We start from the raw sequence: 15,661 nt of genomic DNA on the forward strand, positions 1-15,661 counted from the left end.
GTACATGTCACTTTGTGCACACGTATACAGATATTTTTTGTGGGGAGTATATATTAGAAGTATATATAAGTAGCATTGATATCATAGGGTATGCTCTTTTCAGCTTTACATGATGTCACCAAACTGCTTTCTCAGAAGTTGTACTGGCCAGGTGTAGTGGCTTACGCCTGTAATCCCAACACTTTGGGAGGCTGAGGTGGCCAATCACGAGGTCAGGAGTTCAAAACGAGCCTGACCAACATGGTGAAACCCTGTCTCTACTGAAAATACAAAAATTAGCCAGGCATCGTTGTGCGTGCCTGTAATCCCAGCTACTCAGGAGGCTAAGGCAGGAGAATTGCTTGAACCCAGGAGGTGGAGGTTGCAGTGAGCGGAGGTCACGCCATTGCACTCCAGCCTGAGCCACAGAGTGAGACTCCATCTCAAGAAAAAAAAAAGAAGTTGTACTGATTTACATTCTCATCAGCAGTGCAACTTCCAGTTGTTCGAATTATTTCCAACACTTAGAATTACTAGTCTTTTAAAATTTTGACCATTCTGGTGAGTGACTGTGTTCATATGTAATTGATTAATTTGCATTTCTCATTAATTACTGATGAAGTAGGGCACTATTTAATATATTTGTAGTCATTGGAATATCCTTTTTTGGAAAGCTTTTGTTCAGTTCTCTTGCCTGTTTTTAACATTGCATTGTTTACCTTTTTCTATTAATTTCTATTCTTTATGTTCTGACTATGAGTCTTGAATACATTAAAAAAGATGTTTATTCTTGGTCAACATATATAAACAGAGAATAGCCTTCAGCAATTTGGATAGAAAAAAAATGGAGTATACTACCCACCCACTAATATTACTTAGCATCATCAAAAAGGCTATTGGGGTGGTTTTTTTAAAAGGAAATATTTATTTAGTGATTCACAAATTATGCAGAAGCTTCTCACATCCTAGGAAGTCTTAATACAATCAATTTCAAAATAATTCATTAAAAAAATTGTAAGTTAAAAAAATACATTCTTGGCTGGGTGTGGTGGCTAAAGCTTGCGATCCTAGTACATTAGGAGGCTGAGGCAGGAAGATCACTTGAGGCCAGGACTTTGAGACCAGCCTGGATAACATAGCAAGACCCTTGTCTCTACATAAATAAATAAATAAATAAATAAATAAATAAATAAATAAATAAATAAAGTATGGTGACAAAGCCTGTAGTCCCAGTTACTTGAGGAGGAAACATTGCTTGAGGTTAGGAACTTGAGATTACAGTGAGCTATGACTGTACCACTGCACTCCAGCCTGGGTGACAGAGTCAGTATCTGTCTCAAAAAAAAAAAAATTCTTATGAGGTGAAGTATAAGCAATGCTGCTTTTCTTTTTTTATATTCTTTTTTGTTAGTTTATGTTTAATTGATAGACAAAATTATATTAATCATATACAACATGATATTTTATAGCATATTTATATTGTAGAATGACTAAATTCAGCTAATTAACATATATATTACCTCACATAGTTATTATTTTTGTGGTGAGAATACTTAACATCCATGTCTTGGGCATTTTTAAAGAATACAGTATGTTGTTATTAACTATAGCCACCATGTTGAGCAATAGATCTTTTGGACGTATTTCTCCTAACTGAAATTTTGTATCCTTTTGGCTCTCCAACCTCTCCTTCCTCATCCCAGCCCCTAGCAACCACCTCTACTCTCTAGTTCTATGAGACCAACTTTTTAAGATTCCACATATAAATGAGGTAACACCCTTATGAAAAACAATATAGAAGGACCTCAAAAAATTAAAAATAGATCTACCATAGAATCTAGCAATCCCACTACCAGGGATATTTTCAAAGGAAATGAAATCAGTATGTTGAAGAGATATCAGCACTCCCATGCATTGCAACATTAGTCACAATAGCTGAGATATAGAATCAGCCTAAGTGCCCATCAGTGGGTAAGTGATTAAAGAAAATGTAGTATATGTACATAATGGAATATTCTTCACCCTTCACAAAGAAGGAAATCCTGCAATTTGTCACAACATGGATGAACATGGGGGACGTTATGTTAAGTGACGTAAGCCAGGCACAGAAATACTGCTTTTCAATTCAATTCCTCTGAATCTTGATCTGTTTGGTTAGCCCCAGGCGATTTATTAAAATCTGCTTGATGGAATTAAAATCCAAAATATTTTCTTTTGCCTTGGAAAATGTTAGTAACTTTAAATATGGTGGCAGGTTTTTTTAAAGCCTGTATTCTTTCTGGTGAAGGTAGAATTGGGAGCCCACAGACTAAATCTATAGCCTCTTAGCTTGTAAAGTCAGGATCAAAACCTACATGTTGGGAAGAGGGACAATCCATAGTTAGTAGGATATCATGAAGTTTTGGGAGAACAAAAATTCACTTCAAAACTGTATCTGAGTACTAACTTTTAAACTTTAAAAATCTTATTTTGAAACATTTCAGAGTTTTGGAAGAGTTACAAGAGTGTTCGTAATCACTTATGACTTACCCATTGGTTTACCTTAACTAAAGTGTAATAAGGCTTCTCTTCTCCCCACAGGTCCCTGAACTTCAGCTGGCCCCAAAACTTGAGCAAGCTCTAAAAAGCAGAACATCTCCCACTAAACAGTTTATTCTGAGAACTAGCCAACCACAGGAGGGAAAATCATATCTCCAGTTAAAGTGCCCTGATCATGCCACCTGCTCATCCTACCCCCCTTGCCCTCTTCCCATACAAACGTCCTGCTAGCCCTGTTTACACCTTTTTTTTTTTTTTACTCTTTTTTTAAAATTTGATTTTTAGACATTGGAAGATTTCTGTGATCAGAGGGTCTGTAATAAGTTTTTTTTTTTAAATAAAGCTGCTCCTTACCTAAATCCAGATTTGTTTTTATTGAATATAATAATAAATGACCATATTACCTTCACCTAGATTTATCAATTTTGCTACATTTGTACACTTTCTTTTACATATTTATCTATTACTGTATTATATAATACATTATAATATATATGCACATACATTATTCAAAAATAGTTATCTCTTCCTCAATTTTTATGGGAGATGTATACCTCTCCGCTCCAATGGTGCTGAGTTTAGCTGCATGATATGCTTTGACTTTACCTTGGGTTCAATATACTTCCTTATCTCTTGACTCTGGAGTTGGCCATATGAGTTATTTTGGCCCTCAATGGGATGTTAAGAGTGTTGTAGGTTGAATTTGTCCCCCAGAAAGATATGTTGAAATCATAACCACTGGTCTTTGTGAATGTGACCTTATTTGGAAACAGAGTCTTAGCAAATGTAATCAAATTAAAATGAAGTCAAACTGGATTAGGGTGGGCCCCAAATCCAATGACTGATGTCCTTATAAGGAGAGAGATTTTGAAGACTCATGGACACACATAGGGAAGAAGGCAACATGATGACAGAGACAGAGGTTGGACTGATGCTGCTACAAGGATTGCCCACAACCACCAGAAACTTGGTAGAGTCAAGGAAGGGTCTTCCACTATGCCTTCAGGGGGAGTGGAACCCTGCTGACATCTTGATTTCAGACTTCTAGCCTCCACAACTGTGGAGTAAAATTCCACTGTTTTAAGTGGAATAAAATTCCACTGTTTTAAGCCACTCAATTTGTAGTCATTTTTTATGGAAGCTCTAAGGAAACTAATACACAGAGAGAAACAAGTTGTGCCTTGAAATGTGCTTGCATAATTGGGCTTGTCCTTTTGCTCTTCTGCTATCTTCATAAGAACATTCTCTGGATAGCCTATTGATCAAAGAATGATGAAAGACACATGGAACAGTACTGGACACAACCTGCATATTGAAGCGGAGCATGGCTGATCTCAGCCTAAATCTGCCGACCCCAAGATGCATGAATGGGAATCAGTGTTGCTTTGAACTACTAATTTTTGAAGTATTTTGTTGCACTACATTCTGTGACAGTAGCTAACCTGTGTAATATGTAAACCTTTTATTTTGGCATAGTTAGCTGCAGACATTATTATATCATTCCTAAATATCTCAACATGTACCTCTTACAAACAGGGACAGTATCCTTCATAACCGCAATACAATTATCACACTCAGGAAGATTAACATGAATACGGTACTATTATCTAATACATACTTCATATTCTAATTTCCCCCGTTGTTCCAAGTATGTTCTTTGTGCTGTTTTTTTAAATGTAGGATACAATCAAGGATTGCACATTGCTTTTAGTTGTTATGTTTCTCTAGTTTACTTTAAACTGAACAGAGAAAACATTTTTATGATGCTGATTTTTAATAACACTAACTTCTTTTTCATGACACTGCTGTTTTTATTTATTTATTAAAAAAGCTTTTATAGTAGGTTCCGGGGTACATGTGCAGTTTGTTATATGGGTAAACTCATGTCATAGGGGTTTGTTGTACAGATTATTTCATCATTCAGGTACTAAGCCTGGTACCCAATAGTTATTTTCTGTCATCCTCTCCCTCTTCCCACCCTCTACCCTCAAGTAGGCTTCAGTCTCTATTATTCCCCCTCTTTAGGTCCATGAGTTCTCATCGTTTAGCTCCCACTTATACATGAGAACATGCAGCATTTGGTTTTCTGTTCCTGCATTAGTTTGCTAGAGATAATAGCATCCAGCTTCATCCATGTCCCCATAAAAGACATGATCTGGTTCTTCTTTATAGCTGCATAGTAGTCCATGGTGTATATGTACCACATTTTCTTTATCCAGTCTGTTATTGATGGGCATTTAGGTTGATTCCATGTCTTTGCTATTGTGAATAGTGCTGCAGTGAACATTTGTGTGCATGTGTCTGTATGGTAAAATGATTTATATTTCTTTAGGTATATAGCCACTAATTGGATTGCTGGGTCGAATGGTAGTTCTGTTTTTAGCTCTTTGAGGAATTACCACATTGCTTTCCACAATGGCTGAACTAATTTACACTTCCACCAACAGTGTATAAGTGCTCCCTTTTCTCTGACACTTTCATCAGCATCTGGTATATTTTTACTTTTTAGTAATAGCTATTCTGACTGGTTTGAGAGGATATCTTATTGTGGTTTTAATTTGCATTTCTCTAATGATCGACACTGATGTTTTTAAAGAGTTGTTTTACAGTATATCCCTCAATTTGGAATTTTTTATTGTGTTTACCCTTGGTTAGATTGAGGTTAACTATTTTTGCAAAAATACCACATAAGTGATATTGTGTTCTTCTCAATGTATCACATCAGAGGGCATATGATGTTATTTTATTCCATCATTGGTGATATTAAGTTTGTCAATTTGGTTATAAAATGGTGTCCATCAAATTTCTCAGCTGGATAGGTACCTTTTAATTTTTTTTTATAATTAATTAGTGATATGTGGAGAGATTTGAAACTATGAGGATATGCTATTCCCAAAACAATTTTATTAACCATTGGTTTCCAACATCCATGAATGATCCTTGCCTTCAATAAATACATATTTGTATATATATTGTATAAGTATATGTGCATACATACATCTATATGGATCATGAGACTTACACTTTCAATACATTAATACAGGTATCTTCATTTTCCTCCCCTACTTCATATTTTGTATTTTCCTTGTCCCAAAGTGAGAAGCCTTAGTTCCCAACAGCATCAGTATATTTACCCATCATCTAAATCTCAAGATACACATTAAAGAATTTTGGAATTATTACACTATTACCTAAGTGCTAATTAATTTTTTTGAAAATCCACTCAGGGAAGCAAGAGAAATGTAGTTAGTCTCATATTGAATAACAAATTCTTTTTAGCCAATATTCTTCCCTTTAAGACTCTACATTTTCTGCTTATAAAATTAGTGTAGATCAAAATTGATTCTAACATTAATGTAAAATGCATTGTTTATTTTTATTTATCTTTAAGTCATAGGTCTAAATGGTTCTGAAGTTGTTCTGCTGATAATTTTGTCACTATTTTCAACTTATTTTAGAAAAAAATACCTTAACTAGAATATTGGAGAGTCTCTTCTGATTTGTTGCTTCTACTATTGTACCCAAAGTTCAGATAGTTTTAAAATTTTAATATTCATAATATTTATTGTGATAGTAATTTTTATAAACAGGTTAATATTTGGGGTCATCTCTAATTTTCATTCATATATACCTTTTAAGCCTGAAAAAATGGTCTATTTTTAGGAGTAGATGTTATTTTGAAACATTGAGGTCATACCTGCAGTTGTAAACTTTAGTACTATTTAAAAATTTTATTCTACCATTGTGTCTTTTCATGCATTTAAGGTTTCTTATCCATGTTAGCAGAAACAGGATGCTTTGGTGGATAGAAGTCTTTTTTAGGCAGCTCAGTTTATTGCAGCTGCTCTTGATCTCCCATCTGTTGCTTTAAATGACAATGCCTCTTATTGCTCAACCTGTGCATGTGCGTATAAAGTTTCCTTCTCTCATAGTAACACAAGAAGCCATAATATAAACCAATACTACTTATAGACTGGACTTGTATTACACTCTTATTTAAAACAGATGTCTTTCATCTTATTATTCATGATTTTTTTCATATTGGTAGAATAGGCTATGGATGTCTTTCCATGAAATCTGACAAGTGTTTGGAAACGTCTCAATTTAATCAAATAGAGACTACATTAGAGTGATAATTCTTTCCCTTAATAAGCTCCTATCAATTTCTCCTTTTTATAAGACAATTCAGTTAACAACACCAAAATCAGTACCTACATTTTTGTTGAAATTAATATCTATTCAACAAAATTTCATTTTAAACCTTAAAACAGAAATGGTAATTTTTATGTTAAGTAACTGTGCTATTATATTTTTATTATATGTTAAGACCCATAGAAGTGTAAATGAGAAAATAGCTATAAGAAAACCAAATACTAACTGGGTTGGTTGACATATAAAGCCAAATGTGCCCCCGGATGGGTCTTTTTTCTGAGAGTGGTAAACTTGTTTGCTTGGGAAAGAATTTTCACTCTCAACTTGCTAGAATTGATTTTACACTGTAACCCATATATCTGAATATACAGTAAGACTCTGAAACAACATTTGAACAAGGTATTTCCACTATTTTTTCTTGCTATTTATCAAGATCTGTACTTACAAAGCAACTTAAGTTTCCTCCTCTGAAGCTGGATGTACGTAATTCACAGTAACTTAATCATCACTGTGTAAAATAGTGTAAATAATATACACAGACTAAAAGTAATAAACATACCATAAATTTTCTGTATTTTTAGCACTCTGATACTTTATATATTAGGCTTGGAAAAAATAAAAAAACAAGAGTTTTCCTCCTAGAATTCCCACCACCTCTTACCAATTCCTAAATATTGTCACACTTTTTGTCTTCCAGAAACTGAGATCGGAGTAGTAATCTCGGCTAAGCTTCCTGGAATATGTTTGGCTAACAATATAGTGCTTCCTTAGTATTTCTTTCAGTAAAATATACCCTGTGGAAGTTTCAGTAAATATTTTTAAATACCTATATATACAGATACTTTAAAAATACCTATTTGATTACAAGATGTGTTGGAAAAAATGCTTGGAGAAATTTAAACATATTCGTAGATTATTTTGAGTAGAAGCGAGAGCTCACTCTGAAAATTCTACATTTTTCCATTTCTCTTTAAAAATAGGCAGATCTCTCAAAAAACCACTTCCTTACGCCCCAAATCTTCAATTTGTGTCTTTTAAGTTTTAGATCTTAATCCAAAGAACCCTTTAAACTTTATCAATAGCATTTTCCTCATCTGCCACCAGGTGGCAGGTGGATCCACTTTTCTGAGCGCGACCCCGACCCCGCCCTACCGGAAGCTGTCATGCAAAGGAAATCTCTCTGGCCACGCCCAGAGTTCAGCACCCTGGCCACGGACAGCGACACCGCCCAATTCAGTCCCATGACTCGCTGCAGAGATTTTCACCTGACAAAGGAAATGGCCAATCCCAACTGGTTCCAAGGGCCGTGTGACTGGCCAATTTACAATGCCAGAGGTGGAGGGGGATAGGAACCCCTTGTTTTGGGATTTTTAGCCTGGAGGAGGAGCCGGCTGATGTTAAATAATACACCATATTGCAAAATCCTGTGGTTGTTTTTCTCTCTCTACTCTCCGGAATCTGTGACTCGTAAATGCTGTCTTGCTGTGGTACAGGGGCTAGATTACCCAACCTCCGCGTGTTGGTTTATTCCGACAAAATGCGTAAGACAGCAAAGGCGGTACAAAAGTCAGTGTGAGTTATGGCGGCCAATACCTCGGCTTGCACAAAGCTGCCTGTCAGCTTTCCTAAGACACCAGCATCGGGACGGACTACATTTTCTTTTTCTCGATTTCCAATTAATTAATCTTGGAAACACAAACAGCAGCTGATTTTGTTGTTGTTGTTCGCTTGAAATTACTATTTGAGGCAAAGACACTGATTGGAGTGAAGCACGAGTGTGTTCTAGAAATAATGGTTTAGTTGTTATCTTCCAGTTGCCTAGCGACTAGTTAGACAAAAAGAGCCTTGTGAGTGGGAATTATTTGCGTTTTAGAACGGCAGAAACCCAGGGGCAAATGAAAATGGATTCAGGATGGCATAATATATTACCTGGGACTAGCGTTTAGAATCAATCTCATTAAATCTCAGTGCTGGGGAAGTAGGCAGCGCTAAAGAGGAAGAGTAGCCAGTTAAGGTTCACAAGTGGGTTAAATTAAGCCGAGTTTTTGTTGTAATTTATCCGTATTATATGGATTGCTTTCTCATTCCCCGTTGTTTTGTCGGCGACAAATGCAGATCTTTAACCAGCAGAGGGCGAATCGACTGCATTTTTCAGCCCTCAGACACTCCCTCTTCCTCCCTTCTCTGCCCCTGGGAAATTAATTTACTAAGCTCTTCAAATATAGACGAAGCTGAGGAAGGTGTTGTGGAAGGCGAGCAGCGCACAGGACTTGGCAGAGTGCCCGCCCTGTCAGCCTTGGATGTGTGGCTGCGCCGCACTCCTGATGACATGCATTTCCTTGCTTGGGGCTGCAGAGGGGATTGCAGGGATTGTTGCAGTAGAAGGCGGGGATGAAAAGCACCCTCATCCCCAGACGCCATAGATATTTAGGATCACTAGCTTCAGAGAACTGAGAGGGCCAGAGGTAGCCTAGTAAAATGAATGTCAACTATGAAGGTGGGAAAGAGGAAATAAACCGTTTGCGTCTCAGGGCCAATACTCAGTGAGCTAGAACAATAACCAAAAGGGATGGGGCAGGGGGTGGGGGTGGTCTCTGCTCTGGCTTTGCCTCTCTGGGAAGAAAAATTGGAGAATGAGGAGTAGGGAAAGGGAGCGATGAGAACAAAGACTAAAAGTTTGGCTGAGTCATCTTTAAAAGACAAGCAAAGCAAGCCAGCCCAAGGGAAGAGACAATGAAAGCAAGCCTGCCAGAATGCAGATCAGAGCAATAAAGCATGCTGTACAACGTTAATTTATTGTTGGGCGGAACCCTCCTCATTCTGGAGGGGCATACCACTTGCTCCAGAGGGATGATTTACTTTGTATTCTAAGACTTTGCAGAATCCCCTGGGCAGGCAGCCAGAACTCCCATTAATTCAGCATGTCCTTTCTCCTTCACATATTTATGTCTTAGAATTCATCTAACTCAGTTTCAAACTAGTAAAATTAATTTTTTTCTGGAGGCATTAAATTTTATGCAGTATTGCATTTTCTCTCCCTCAGTCATTAAATTCCTGTAGTGCTTCTGTTTAAAGGACACCATTTTATTAATAAATTCAATTCATGAGATAGTATTATATTCCCTTGGAGTTGGTATTGGAGAGGACAAGAGTAAGATATCTTAAGATAGATCAACACTTTTTGGAATGCATGATTTGACTCATAGTTTCATGACCAATTTTACAGGTAAATTGCACTGTCGTGGTGTTTTGCAGCACACCTGTGTTTCTGTAGCATTTCCCCTGTAAAAGAGCACTTGTAAATTTCCAATGCATACACCAAAATTTATTCATGTTGTTTCAAGATCCAAACAAGTGCTTAGTATTGACTAATATAATTTCCCCATAGAAACAAGAATTATCTTTTTAAAATCTAAGTACTAAGTCAGTGAGCAGGCATGTAATGAAAGAGAATATCCAAATAGCCAATAAGCATATGAAAAGGTTTATAACATCCTTAACTATTAAAGAAATGGAAATTTAAGCCACCACATCGAAAAGCCTGTATCTATCCAAGAGCATGGCTAAATAAATAAACAATAAAAGCTGACATTTTCAAGCCTTGGAAAGGATAAAGCAGCTCCAGCTATCACACAGTACTGATGGAGTGTAAATTGTTACAATCACTCTGGAAAGCTGGCAGCATTTACTAAAGTTCAATAAAGCATACCCCTAGATATGCACTCTTAGGTATATATCCAATAGAAATGCCTACGTGTATGTACAAAAAGACATAGACAAGAATGTTCATCACAGCTCAAACCTAGAAGCAATTCAAAAGAACCTCAATAGTTCAATGGATAAAGATGTTGTTGTTGCCATATACAGAAACATACACAGCAATGACAATTTTTTTTAAAACTACTACATACAACAATATGCATCAGCCTCACAGACATAATGCAATATTTAGCAGGAAAAAAATCAGAAACAAATTTTTATATGATTCTATTAATTTAAAGCTCAATAACTGCATAGACTACCCTAAGATAATTAAAGTGAGGATAGTGGTTGCTTCGATGGAGATAAAGACTGGAATGGGGAATGAGGGAGGCTTCAGGATTTGGTAATGTTCTATTCCTTGATCTGGGTGGCAGTTACATGAGAGTATTCACTGCAAACAACTATTAAACTGCACACTATGATTTGTGCATGTTAAGTATGGTTTATTACAATAAAAATATACTAAAAAATTTTACTGATACAAATATTTGTATGTATTTATGGAGTACATGTGATATTTTGTTTAAAAGACATAAGACAGATTCTGTTGCACCCATGCTTAAAACAATTCAATGTCTTCCCATTGCATTGAGAGTAAAATCTGGATTCCTTAATATGGCCTATGAGGCCCTGCATAAACAAATTCTATCTAAATTTCCAATCTTATTAACCACTTCCTCCCTCAGTCACCACACGTGAATTACTCTGACCTTCCAACAGTTTCTAGAACATTAATCAATCTCTTTTCAGTCTTGGGGCCCTTGAGCTTGCTGTTTTCTTTACCTGGAATGGGTTATCACCAGCTCTTTGCATAACATGTTCCTTCTAATCTGTCAACTCAGATTAATGACATCTCTTTAAAGAAGCTATCTTTGACTCCCATCTAAAATCTCTGTGTTATTTTTCTATTTGCTGCTGTGACAAATTGTCACAATGTTAATTTCCCCTTGCTATGTAATACATTCACAGGCGTCAGGACCAGGATGTAGGCATCTTTAAAGGGGACATTATTCTACCTGCCACAGTGCACTTCTTTTATTGATTACAGCATTATGCTTATTTCAGTAGAGCACTAATCACAATTTTATTTTTTTTATTTTTATTTTTTATTTATTTTTGAGACAGAGTCTCTCTCTGTCTCCCTGGCTGGAGTGCAGTGGCGCGATCGCGGCTCGCTGCAAGCTCCGCCTCCCAGGTTCATGCCATTCTCCTGCCTCAGCCTCCCGAGTAGCTGGGACTACAGGCTCCCGCCACCACGCTCAGCTAATATTTTGTATTTTTAGTAGAGGCGGGGTTTCACCGTGTTAGCCAGGATGGTCTCGATCTCCTGACCTCGTGATCCACCCGCCTCAGCCTCCCAAAGTGCTGGGATTACAGCCTCCCAAAGTGCTGGGATTACAGGCGTGAGCCACTGCACCCGGCCTACTAATCACAATTTTAAATACTTTTATATATATTTACTTGTTCACTGTCTAACTTCTCCACTCTAATGTAAATTCTAGTGAGAGCAGAGACCCTATCTGTCCTGTTCTCTTCTGTTTTCCTGGTGCTTAGCATGATACCTGGCACATTGTAGCGGTTCAGTAGGTATTTGTGGAAATAATAAGTAAATTATTAACGTTTAGCCTCTGCTTTGATACTTAACAGCCCTATTTGCTTTTTATCGTTCTTGCTCATATAAAAATAAATATTATGTCTCAGTAGTAGAGAAATTTCTGAAGAGATATTAGCATAGATTTTTTTCAAGTTCTCCATCATACTAACTCACTATAAAAAATCATGCCTACAGATATAGGCCCATATATGTCACATAGGCCTATATCTGTAAATTGATTGTAAAAATTTACACTCCACTATATATATCTTCATATATGTATATACATATATCTTTGTAATATAACTTTATGTTTTATTGGAGTTAAAAGGATAGTTCATAAATTGCCACTTCATGGAAAATAGCACATCACAAGACTAATGCAGCTGAAGCAAAAGTAATCTAGAATAAAGAGTTGGAATTTGTTACAGTCACATGAGAAAAAATATGGTACATGGGGCTCTAAGTATGATACTATGATGTAGCTAGAAAAACAGTTATCTGTCATCAAATAATCATTGCTTATTTCTCTTTTGCCAGGTTGTAATACCAGATACCAGAAAATTTAAAATACTTGGTAATTTATTCATTTATTCAGCAGATATTTATTGAGCACCTATGAAGTGCCAGACACTAGACTCTGGGCAAAAGCATGAATAATATATGGTATGAATTATTAGGGAACACCTGCCTTTAGGGAGCCCACAAATAGATACACAATATTATATGAAATAGTGGCAAACGTTATAGAGGAGAAGGGGGATGATGAGAAACCAATTAAGGGTTTTGAATGGAGATTTGATTTACATTATGAAAAGACAAGTCTGGCTGTTATATGGGTAGAAGAAGGGAAATTCATTAGAAGGTCATGGCAATAATGCAGGCCAAAGATAATGGTAGTTTGTACAAGGGTGGGAGTGCTGAAGTTAAAAAAATTGATTGGGTTTGGAGCATAATTAAAAAAAAATTGGCATGATTTCATGATGGATCTAATGGAAAATGAAATAATAAAAGAAAGAATGTTCTCTGTTTTGAATATCTTAGTGATTGGTGGTGTCATTACTAACATGGGGAAAGTTAGGGTTAGTTTCGGAATGGAAAAATCAACAATTTTATTTTGGACATGCTAAATTTGAAATGCTTGTTAAATATCTAAGTCATATCAAGTGGGCAAATGAATATTTGGATCTGGGGACTTAGAGGAGATACCATATGTACAAATATGAATTTTAAAGTAAAGATTAGGAAAACTATAAAGCAATGAAATGAGGTCACCTGGAAAATTCATGTAGATAGAGAAGATGGTGAATCCTAACACACATCAGCTTTAGAGGTCTAGAAAATGGTTCAAAGAAGCCAGCAAAGGAGACTGAAGGAGGGAATGACCAGTGTGGTAGGAGGAAATCCAGGAAAGAATGTCCCCTGAGAGCCATGTGGAAAAACTGTTTTAAGAAGGAGCTTTAGTTTAGTAAAATGAGACTTGAGATAGAAAGATGTAAGCCTCTTGTGACCTTGGCAGAGCAGATTCAATGAAGTAGTAAAATAAAAACCTGATCTAATATGATAATCCATTATGAAAATATTACAGAGCTTGAGTTCATTTTAAATAATGCTACTCAAAGTAGAGGTCATATGAATTGCTAAGATTGATGGTCTATATGCATATAATTAATTAACTTCTAAATTCACAATTTCTTAATATTAGTAGATCAAAGTATATAGATTGTTTTACTGTAATGATGGCTTCCTAAAGGGAATACTGAGTCATGATTTCTTCATAGCTCTGAAGATACTATTTAATTCTATGATTTATAATAATGAAAATAATAGTTTTAAATTCTTCCCTTCTTCTGAGATATTACAAATACCTACTCTGGACCTCAAAATAGAAAAATAAGCTTTCTTCATGAAGAGCTCTTTGTTGAATGTCCTATGTTTCTGAGGACTCCATGTGATGCATTGATGTTTGCAAGCGAGTTATTTGTATTACTTGTGTTTGTACCATGATGAGGCTGTTTCCAATAATTGTTGTAATTACTAGGTCTCCTAATCTTGCAAATTGTCCACTCTACAAAGCTCATGTCCATTCTATGGGCCCAGTAAAGGAGCTTTAGAATACTGTCACCTGAGCCAGCTCTTTTTCACAGCATTGTACAATCAAGGGACTTCTCTTCTAAAGACTGGTTTTTACCTAACACTCGATCACCGCTATAGTCATTCAGTTACTAAATATTATTAGGCATCTTCTACGTTTGGCCTCTCCTGGAGTCAGAAAATGTAATGTCGAATGAGATGGATCCCATCCTAGCCTCACAAAACTTAGATCCTAATGGGTAAGACAGACAAAAAAATTGTTACGACAAATATGTTACAGACCGCCAGGATAAGAATACAGGGTAATAGAAGAACTCAAAACTACAGATGGGAGATGGGAGGCTGGGAAAGGCTGGGCTCTGAAAGATGAACAGTTATCTAAGCAAAGAGGAAGGAAAACAATTGTCAAAAGCGAGTACAAAGATTTAGAAGCAATGAAAGGATAGTGCATTTGAAGAACACTGTGGAAAAGGGAATAAAATTTATCATTATTTTTCTCTCCTTTAAGGTGACTTGCCTTAATATGTCTTAGTGAACTTCAAACCACCTTAAAAATTGATTATTCATTGTCAAATTTTATTTTTTGCCTATAAAGGCTATTTATTTTTATGTAGTAATCAGTATTCATTAGCTAATAAATATTATGATAGTGCTTATCTATTAGCTAATATTTCTCTAATTATTATATAATATATAAATTATAAAAATATATGATATATAAATTATAAATATATTATATAATATATAATAATTAGAGAAATATTAGTTAATACAGATAAGCACTATCATAAGGTGATAATCAGTTTTAGCAATATTTTTGAAATTCTTTTCAGATAATTTTGGAACATTTTAAAAGTATTATTCTCTAAATCTTCCAAGATTGCCTAACCACTCCAATTGTTCATTACTTCACTCTCATGAGGCTCTAAGGGGTTTCTGTACAGATTAAGCGTTTCCTCTTATTCCAATTCCATAATATGAATCATGATGAATATAATAATTTATCAAGAAATATTTAATAAGTGATGCTTTATTTCTAATATGCTCTGAGTATAACACTGAAAGAAATTCAATTTTTCTAAGATTTAATAAACTCAAGATAACACCTAACTGATGATTTATCCTCTTATTATTCCTGGAAATCTGAGTGTGGAAGAGGTAAATGAAAGCAGGTAATTAGATGTTATGCAGAGTTTAAATTATAATATTTTTTTCTGTGTGAAATTGAAGAGATACCCAGTATAGTTTTAATTTTATATATAAGGAAACTGAAGACCAGTAAAGTAGAATGTCCAATATTACACCTCAAGTTAGCAAAACAAAAAGTCCTGGAAATCAGATTCTGACTCAAGTCTAGTGCTTTTCTCATTATAATATCTTTGTTCTCATTTTTTCTTTTTCTTTCTTTCTTTCTTTCTTTTTTTTTTTTTTTTTTTTTTGAGATAGGGTCCCACTTTGTTGCCCAGGTTGAAGTGCAATGGCATGCATGGCTCAGCAGCCTAGAACTCCTGGGCTCAAGCAAACCTCCTGCCTCAGTCTCCC

General features: G+C 35.7%; 1 long non-coding RNA gene across 1 annotated transcript in view; it reads left to right on the top strand.

Annotated features, from left to right (window-relative positions):
• The window catches only part of LOC112424103 (uncharacterized), a 32,238-nt gene extending 29,368 nt beyond the window's left edge, over positions 1–2,870 (top strand). The window contains exon 3 of the long non-coding RNA XR_003014749.2: positions 2,560–2,870. This is a non-coding gene — a long non-coding RNA (uncharacterized lncRNA). The remainder of the gene's footprint in view (positions 1–2,559) is intronic.
• The last annotated feature ends 12,791 nt before the right edge of the window (positions 2,871–15,661 follow it).

Source organism: Macaca nemestrina, chromosome 6, assembly GCF_043159975.1.
Source record: "Macaca nemestrina isolate mMacNem1 chromosome 6, mMacNem.hap1, whole genome shotgun sequence".
Classification (NCBI taxonomy): Eukaryota; Metazoa; Chordata; class Mammalia; order Primates; family Cercopithecidae; genus Macaca; species Macaca nemestrina.